Here is an 8,722-nt window from a genome sequence, read left to right on the forward strand (position 1 = left end):
GGTTTGTGACGGTCCTTACTTGATTCCACCGTCTCAGACTGGTCCCCCCAAAACCTCTGACTCCTGCACAGATGAGCTTTACCCTTATTGTAGAAAGTTCCATTACACCCAAGGAGTCAAGTTTTCAGCCACAGGCTTCATCCCGGAGCGTTAGACGACGTTTTAGGTAACCTGAGCCCAAGCCATCGAGTGCCTTAAAGATAAGGACTGAGACCCAGTGGGGCTGGAACACTTTTTATAGTGGGGGGCTAAAAGCCAGCTAAGGAAACTGTAAAGCAGTGTCCCCCAAACATTTTAACTCGCACCCCTTTGCCCCGTCTGTGTCCTCCGCCTCCCCAGCGCTGTGGCTCCGGGAGGGGGGGGCATGGACAGGGGTAAGGGGGCCGAGGCTGGGGCCACAGCCGGAGGCAGGCATGGGGCCGGCAGCTGGGATCCCGGGCGCGGGGCCAGGAGTGGAGCCCCAGGCACGGAGTCGTCAGCCAGGACCCCGGGCGTGGGGTTGGCAGTGGAGAGCTAAGTCCCAGGCACGGGGCCAGGAGCAGAGTCCCAGGTGTGGGGCTGATAGCGGGATCTCAGGCGTGGGCCGGGGATACTGCAGGATCCCCCGCACTCCTGATTCCTACACCTAGGGCGAGACCTTGAACTCCCATGTGGTCTAGTGGTTAGGAGTCCTGGTTTTCACCCAGGTGGCCTGGGTTCAATTCCCAGTGTGGGAATAGTGCAGAGCTTTGGGGGGAGGGATAGCTCAGTGATTTGAGCATTGGCCTGCTAAACCCAGGGTTGTGAGTTCAATCCTTGAGGGGGCCATTTAGGGAACTGGGGTAAAAATCTGTCTGGGGTCCTGCTTTGAGGAGCGGGTTGGACTAGATGACCTCCTGAGGTCCCTTCTAACCCTGATATTCTATGATTCCTCTGATTGATGTAATATCCTGTGAGAAGCCAGTGGAGAGAGAATACAGATCGTAACTTCTTCTTGAAAGGCCTTAGGACCTTGATGCACCCACAGCAGAAAATCACACCCTTTAGTTTTAGGCTGACTTGGAAGAATGTCAAGAGAGCCATTTCCAGAGTAGGGTGATGTGAAGATTCTTCTTTATAAGGTCATATTTAAAAAAAAAAAACTAAAAAACTAAGCATGAAGGAGGGTACATTCAGCTGTTCTTTGAAGCGGGTGACATGTGCTTCAAACGATGAGAATGGTAGAGAGAACTATTCAAAATGCAGATTGAAGCATATAGGGAAAAATAAAAGAAACGCTGCTGTATGCCATGAAGTGGTGAGGAAATCAGGCCAGCGGGAACCATTAGCAGTAAAAACCATGCGAGCAATTAACATTTTTGACTCTAGTAATGGGCCACATGCTTCTCTCCTCCCCACCACCCCACTGCGTCACCAGCAAACAATGTTAAAGCAGGGTGCCGGATCTGAGACTAATTCAGTCCTTTTCGACACAATCGCGTGAGGTGAAAATCGCTCAGCACTCGTGATCTGGAGATGACCTGTGGTTTTTTACAAGCCCATGTCTAAGTTGGTAAGAAGCTGATTAACTTAAGGATGCTAGAGCGGGGTCACACTGCAGAATTCTGACCCAGATCATGAACCACTCCAGAAGTCTAGGGTTTCAGATCCAATTCCCTCGTCTGGCCAATTATAAAGGGATAGGCCTCGGCCATGGAATTCTGAGGCAGGTCTGGATTTTGAACCTCTCCAGTGTTTGGAAGAGAGGGGCATTGGTTTCAGTGCTCTGTCCAGGAGAAACCTCTCTTCTCCATGACTCTCAGGCCTAGGGACTTCTTCCATCTGCTCAGCCCAGGGCAGCTGGAGGTGAGGCCGTCAAGGAGTTGGTTACAGCTCCCTGATAAGGGGAGCTCATCTGTGCTGGCCCTAGCATAAATTAGAGCAGTCTAGGGGCCAGACTGGATTACGGTTCACAGGAGGAGCTTGTAAGTGGAGGATCACCATGGTCCACTTGGCCCTGACATACCTGGGTAGAGCACTTAGTGCTGAAGCCCAGTGTCACACTAACAGAGAGTGGGGGAGCTCTCTGCTGATTGTTTGCAGCCAGAATTTGGCCCCTTTGCACCACTTGAGCATTGCAGTCTCATTTTTGATTAAAACTTTTCTCATGTGAAAAATGTTGACCTGTTCTAGTGGATAAGAATAAATACTCCCATTTTACAGACAGAAACGGAGACACCACTACCGAGCACAATGTCAGGCAGAAGGTCAGTGACAGACCCACCAGTTGAACCCCTGGCTCCTCGTCCTGTGCTCAAACCACTGGAGCGTTCTCCTTCTCAGCATAGAATAACTGAAACCAACCAACCGAGTCATTTCTTGCACACATGAAGGAGGAGCTGCTACAGCTTCCACCAGTTCATTGAGGGTCCGGTCAGCTCCCTGACGTGCATTTCTGTATCTACAAGGTTACCATGATGTGTTGCAAGAGCATGCTGGTTAAATTCCCTCCCTCCCCCCTAAAAAAATCACCATTTCCACAATGAATGGGTGGATTCTTTTTTATCAGCAGGGACCTGCTCTAGCAGCCATTGAGGTCAATGGCAGGAGGTCCATGAAATGATCATTAGACCAGGAGAGGCTGAGATGTTTGTGGATCTGTGAATAGGAGGTGGGAGAGTTTGAGCTGTGGAGGAGAAGTGAGAGCTGCTCATGATGTAAGTGTAGTAGCGTTAAAGGAGGCTTCTGCACCTAGCCTCGAGGTCAAGTACCTCCTGGTGAACAAGGAATAGGCATGACAAGGAGACATTTTAAATGGGCAGAACTGAAGGTCTCAAAGGGAAGCTCCACTAGCTTAGGGCTGACGGGATCTCACACATGATCATTAACCCCTTCATTCCTGAAACGACTGTTCTAATGGTTCCTGCTAATCGCAGGAGGCCGACATCCCTTGTAGACAGTACAGGCTTTTCTACACTTAAAATGCTGCACCTGCACCAACAAGCCGGTTCTCCCATTGGCATAGGTAATCTACCTCCCTGACAGGCAATAGCTAGGTCGCCAGCAGAATACGCCCCTCAATCTAGAGCTGTCTACAGCAGGGCTTAGGTTGATATAACTGCATTACTCAGAGGTGTGGATTTCCTACTGTAGACCAGGCCTGCCATGCCAGGGGACTCAAGGACCTGCTGCTCCATTACTGCCCCCAGAAGAGTTTTTAAAGTATTGCTAACTTCCAACCTAGGTAAGAATATTTTTGCCATATTAATATGGAGCTGCGATGTTTCCTGAGATATGTATGGCACAACAGGATGACTGCTACTTCCAAGCAGCTGAGAGAGAGGACTAATTAACCTCCCTCATTAGCAGGGCACTAATAAAAATGGTAGCGTCCCCCCGAGAGACTTACAGAATTAATCACGTCCAAAGTGATAACCACAAAGTAGCAATAGTAAATCCAAACGACAAAAGCCCTGCACTGCCCTCATAATTGCCTTTATACATACTCGCCTGTCATCGTCTTCCCACCTGCTCTCTCTTAGCAGTCAGATTATCACAAGTAGAGCTGGGCAATATTTTTTTAATGCACAGTAAATTCTCTGAAAAATGCATTTTGGGGGTGTGGTTGATCACTGACTCCCCGCCGCGGCACCTCCTGCTGGTCAGTCCAGGAATTAGCTCTTTCAGCGCACCTCCTGCTGGCCAGTGTCCCTCCTGCCTCAGGCCCCCATGACCCTCCCAGACCCCAGTGCCCCTTACCTTGGGGTGCTGCCTCACAGCAGTGCCCCCACACTCTGGGTCTCCCTTCCCAGGGGAACCCCCTCCCCCTATGCCCACCTTGCCTCAGTGGCTACTGCCAGTCATCATCTAGCCCCTTTCTCAAGGGGCAGACTGCAGTCTGTAATGGCTGCTCATCATTGACAGGGGGGTAGGACCAGCTGCTGCTGCCTATCCCCAGGCTGCCTCTGTAGCCCCAGTACCTCCTTAGGCCTTGAACAAGGCCTCAGCCTGGGGAGTTGCCAGGCTGGAGCTCCCCAGCTCCTCTTGCCTTTCCCCAGCCCTGCTCTGTCCAAGGTACCCTGTGCTCCCAGGTCCTTCGCACTCCAAGCTACTCACAGCCCTCTTATCAGGGCCAGCTGTGCCCTGATTGAGCTGGCCACACCTGTGGCCAGCTACTCAGCCAGCCTCCCTCAGCTGCTCTCACTCCTTTTATCCCAGGAGCAGGGTAACCATCCCCACTACAGGGGGGCACTGAAACTATTTGTGAATTGGGGTGAAATTTGGCGAACAGTTTCAGCTGAATGAAAACCTGGAATGTCAAAGCAGTTTGTCTGGAAAATCTCCGTTCGAATCGCGTTTTCATTTCGAAGTGACACTTTGAAATGACCTTCCAAACATTTTGTTTGGACCCGAACAATTTTTTTTTTCAGTTTTTCCGTTTTGGCAAGAATAACCCCAAAATAACTTTCGGTTGGAAACTAACCCATTTTTTTCTAGAGTTTCTGGGTTAGCAACCAAGCCAAAAAAAATCCCCTCTTTGCTCCATTCTTATTACAATAGCAGCTAGAGCTGAGGGCATACCTGCGACTGGGACCTCGGTGGCCTAGGCATTGGTTGTACTTAGAGTTCCTGCCCTTGATTCTCCAACTGTAAGGTAGGGTTATAGCACTTTCCAACAACGTGGGGGTGATGAGCGGTAAATACGTGACAGCTCTGTTGTGAGGCACTCAGCTATCATGGTAAAGGGGGCTACAAGTACCACAGGTAGATGCTTTTCTACCTCTGGGTTGTTAACACCGGGTGCCAGTGAAGTTTTTCTAGAACTGCTGTTGATAAGATAACTTGTGATCAGTCTGGTTGTTTCGGCTTCTGGAGTGCATGTGTTTTAGCTCAGCCTAAAATACCTTTTCCCACTGCTACAGTCTCTCTTCCTGAAACCCAAGCTAGTGATCTGGTAACCCAGGATGAGATCTGATTCTGTGAGTCCCATTGACCCTGGATGCAGGCCCCACCCCTTCTGAACCAGAGATCAGGGTACATATGGTAGAGTAGCTGGTCCACTAAGCTCTGAGCGCTAATTTTATGTCTGTTAATCTGTCTCTCACGCTTAAAATAGCATCCTTCATGTGAACGTCTCTGGGCACTTTACAATCAAATGAAATGAGTTGAAAATACAAATGTAAAAGCTGTCCCAAATAAAGAGTGTCCTTAGGTTTAATTTTAAAGCCTCCCAGATACTCTAAGCAGTTGGGGGAGGGCTACAAATGAAGAGCATAGAAGCACATAAATACTCAACTGAAAATACCTTAGAGAAGAGGCTGATCAGAAGGGACCTCATAAAATTATGCAGTATAATGAATGGTCTGGAGGAGGTAGAGCAGGAATTTGTGTTCACTCTGCCCCATACTACAATACAAGGGGACAGTCAAAACCATGACAAAATTAAAACCCATAAAAGGAAATACTTGTCTCACAGCACACAATTAGCCTATGGAACTCCTTGCCACAAGACATAACTGAGGCCAATGGTTTAGCAGGATTCAGAAAGCAATTAGACATTTATATGCAGTAACAAGAATATCCAGCATTATTATAGTGCTGTTAAAAGCTAACCCACAGTTTTGGAGGGGATCTAAGTTCTCATGCTTCAGGGCCTAAGCCAACCTTTCCTCAAGGAGGAAACTTTCCCTGGAGGCAGGCTATCGCAGAACTGCTGACTTCAGGACATCTTGCACCTACCTCTGAAGCATCTGGTACTGGGTGCAGTTGGTAACAGGATACAGAGCTCAATGGAATTCTGATCCCACCGAAGTCAGGGTCGAAGCTTGTACTGGGGACAGGATTTCACTCCTGGTTTTACTCAGCATTGCAGTCCTACGGACTGGTCTAATCATTCTCAAATGCGGACCCTTGGACCATCAGTGACTAGCAGGACTCTCAGTTGGGGCCCTGAGGCACTAGTGAAGTACAAAGAGTGACAATTACCACCCTCGCTTCTTGTGTCGTGTTCAGTCCAGTGGGCAGGCTCTTTAAGGTAGGGACTGTGTCTCAGACTTCGCTCTTGTGAGAGAGCTCACACGTTTTGGGGCCTTCAGGATAATAATGGGCAGGATCTTGACATGGCTAAAGAGGCCAGCAAGGCTGTCTGAGTTGTGCGTTTCTGGGTGAGCCTGGTACCCATTCCCTACAGACAGCAGTGTCTCTTAATTCCTCCTCCCTTGTAGAAAGGATTTGATGCTCCCGGCCCATCACTGTAGTTTTTGCGAGAGACTGCTCTGGTCAGATCCTTGTCTCACTCCCATCACCGTGGTACCTGACCACCCTCCAGTATCTGTAGAAGGTCCCTGTTACCACAGAAGCTCAGTATCTCCCATTCTTTGTTGTTTTTCCTCAAAAGAGGTAGATAAGTACTAATGTCCCCATTTTACAGATGGGGAACTGTGAGACAGAGCAGCTTGCCTGAGATGACACACGGGGTCTGTGGCAAAAGTAAGGAAGCAACCTTAGGTCTCCTGAGTCCTAGGTTAGCACCCGAACCAATGGGCAATCCTTCCTCATTAGCCATACGCCAAACAACGGGAGGAGCTCTATCTCCCATTCTCCTCCTAACTGTTCTTCTTTATAGCTTCCAATGGATCGTTGTGCTCCCCCTTTCCTCTCTGGCCATGCCGTGCCTGCTGTAGTGTGCTGTCCTGGCATATCTTGAGCCTTTCCAAGTGCCTCCGCTGCCAACGTCTATTTGCAGTACAGATGTCATTTCCTGAGCCTGCCATTGCATTCTTTGAACATGGGACATGCTCTCTGTGGCCTCGGGTTGAGAAGTGTTTCCTCGCAGCCTCCTGTCCCACTCACCGAGATTTCACCAGCTACGTCCTTAGCCACCCACATGTTGTTTTCGCGCTGTGTCTCTCAGGCACATTTGATTCTAGGGCCTGATATGTCAATTGAACCTGTGGTGAGCTGGCCGGGAGTCCCTTGCTCCGTAGTTCTCCAGCAGTTCCTGTCCCTTTATGTTCTCTAATCCCCATTGGCAGAGTGCTTTTGCTTCCTCTGCTTTGATGTTACCTCTGTCAGTTACGTTTACACAGAACAACTTTCCCTGAACAGTTTTCAGTCCCTCTTCCTCTTGGGCCTCCGTCGAAACTCGATTCTTTTCACTAATCCCACCAAAGCGCAGGCTGTAGGGTGTGGGTTTGGGTTTTTTGTTTTTTTCCCCCCTTAAACAGATTTGAATTTCATTCTGGTCACCTTAGTTAGTTCCTCTGATGGGGCTGGCCACCCACTTACTTCCATGGTGGTCTTTATTTGTTAGAGGTTCTTCTTTCTTGTATGAAAACCTCTGTGACTTGCTTCCCTCTGTGGATTTCCAAATCAAGATCTTTGCTCACTGCAAACAATTCATCTCACAATGATGCTAAAAGTCCTATCAGACTGATCCCATCGGTGGGGTTGTCCTCTATCATCACATCAATTAGGCTCGCCCTCCATAATTACATCACTCCCATGCAACACTGCATCTTATAACCAAGTTCAGTGCAAGGTGCTGTACAAACCCATAGGGCTTGTCCACACTTAAAATGCTGCAGCAGCGTTGCTGCATCACTTCAGTGAAGACATTACTTATGCTGGCGAGAGGGCTCCTCCTTGTAATCGTCATTTAAAGACTCCAAGTGATAGAGAATTTACCACATCCCTTGGTAAGTTGTTCCAATGGTCAGTTACTATCACTGTCAAAAATTTGTTCTTTCATTTCCAGACAAAGTTTGTCTAGTTTCACTTTCCAGCCATTGGATCTTGCTCTACCTTGGTCTGGTAGAGTAAAGAACCTTCTATAATCAGAAATCCTCTTCTCACGTTGGTCCTTGTAGAGCGTGATCAGATCACCTCCTAACCTTCTCTTCCATAAGCTAAATAGATGGAAGGCCTTAAATCTCTTTCTCTAAAGGATAATAATATAAGTGCCGTAGTTTGGAAGGTGCCTCGCTCATCTTGGGTAGTCCCATAAGTAAATAATCAATTAATAACTTTCTCTTATGTTTTAGAAATCATTGAGCCTGGCAGCACTGACTCTAGCAAGCCCTTACTCTCTGCTGCCTTACTCCCAGTGCTGAAAGAGTTTGTGGTCCAGGCTGGCAGGCTTACGAACAGGAGCTGTCGGACGACCATATATCTCATGCCAAGGCAGATAGGTTTTCCAATTAATTTTTTTTTGTTTTCAGAACCTCGGCCAAGTGGAGAGATTCCTATTGTCATAACTGTCAGAAGGACAAATCCATTCTTCTTACCAGCTTGTGAGTTACAGTTCCCAAAATATGAATAGAATGCTACAGATAACTGTAAAGCGCTTAATGGCAAAGGCTAAGTCTTGGGCGTATTTTTAGCCTTTTTGGCAAGGAAGTCAGAACAGAAGAAAGCTCAGATTGTATCTCGTCACTTTCCCTGCTTCTTAGTCTGTAGTGTCTAGAAAATAATAAGGTTCTGTTACAGAGAAACAGAGACCAGCCTGAAACCTGCACAGGATTCCTGCCATTGCTAATATGATACCACAGGTAGCCTTTAAAATGCAGCTTAAACCCAGGGCATCTGTGTTGCCTAAACTTCCCTGTTTGGGAGACCTTTGTTTTTTGCCCCATAGATATTTATCTGGGCCACATTGTGCTTGGTGCTGTACAGACATATAGTTATGAGACAGTCCCTATGCCAGAGAATTTAGTCTAAGTAGATGTGGCAGATTTATCACCCCCCCTTTACATATGGGGGACTG

General features: G+C 48.1%; 1 non-coding gene across 1 annotated transcript; it reads left to right on the plus strand.

The window, feature by feature from the left end:
- The first annotated feature begins 644 nt into the window (after nucleotides 1–644).
- On the plus strand, nucleotides 645–716 carry TRNAE-UUC. The gene has a single exon. It is a non-coding gene; the product is annotated as a tRNA-Glu (tRNA).
- Nucleotides 717–8,722: the final 8,006 nt, after the last annotated feature.

This window comes from Trachemys scripta, chromosome 3 (assembly GCF_013100865.1).
Source record: "Trachemys scripta elegans isolate TJP31775 chromosome 3, CAS_Tse_1.0, whole genome shotgun sequence".
Lineage (NCBI taxonomy): Eukaryota > Metazoa > Chordata > Testudines > Emydidae > Trachemys > Trachemys scripta.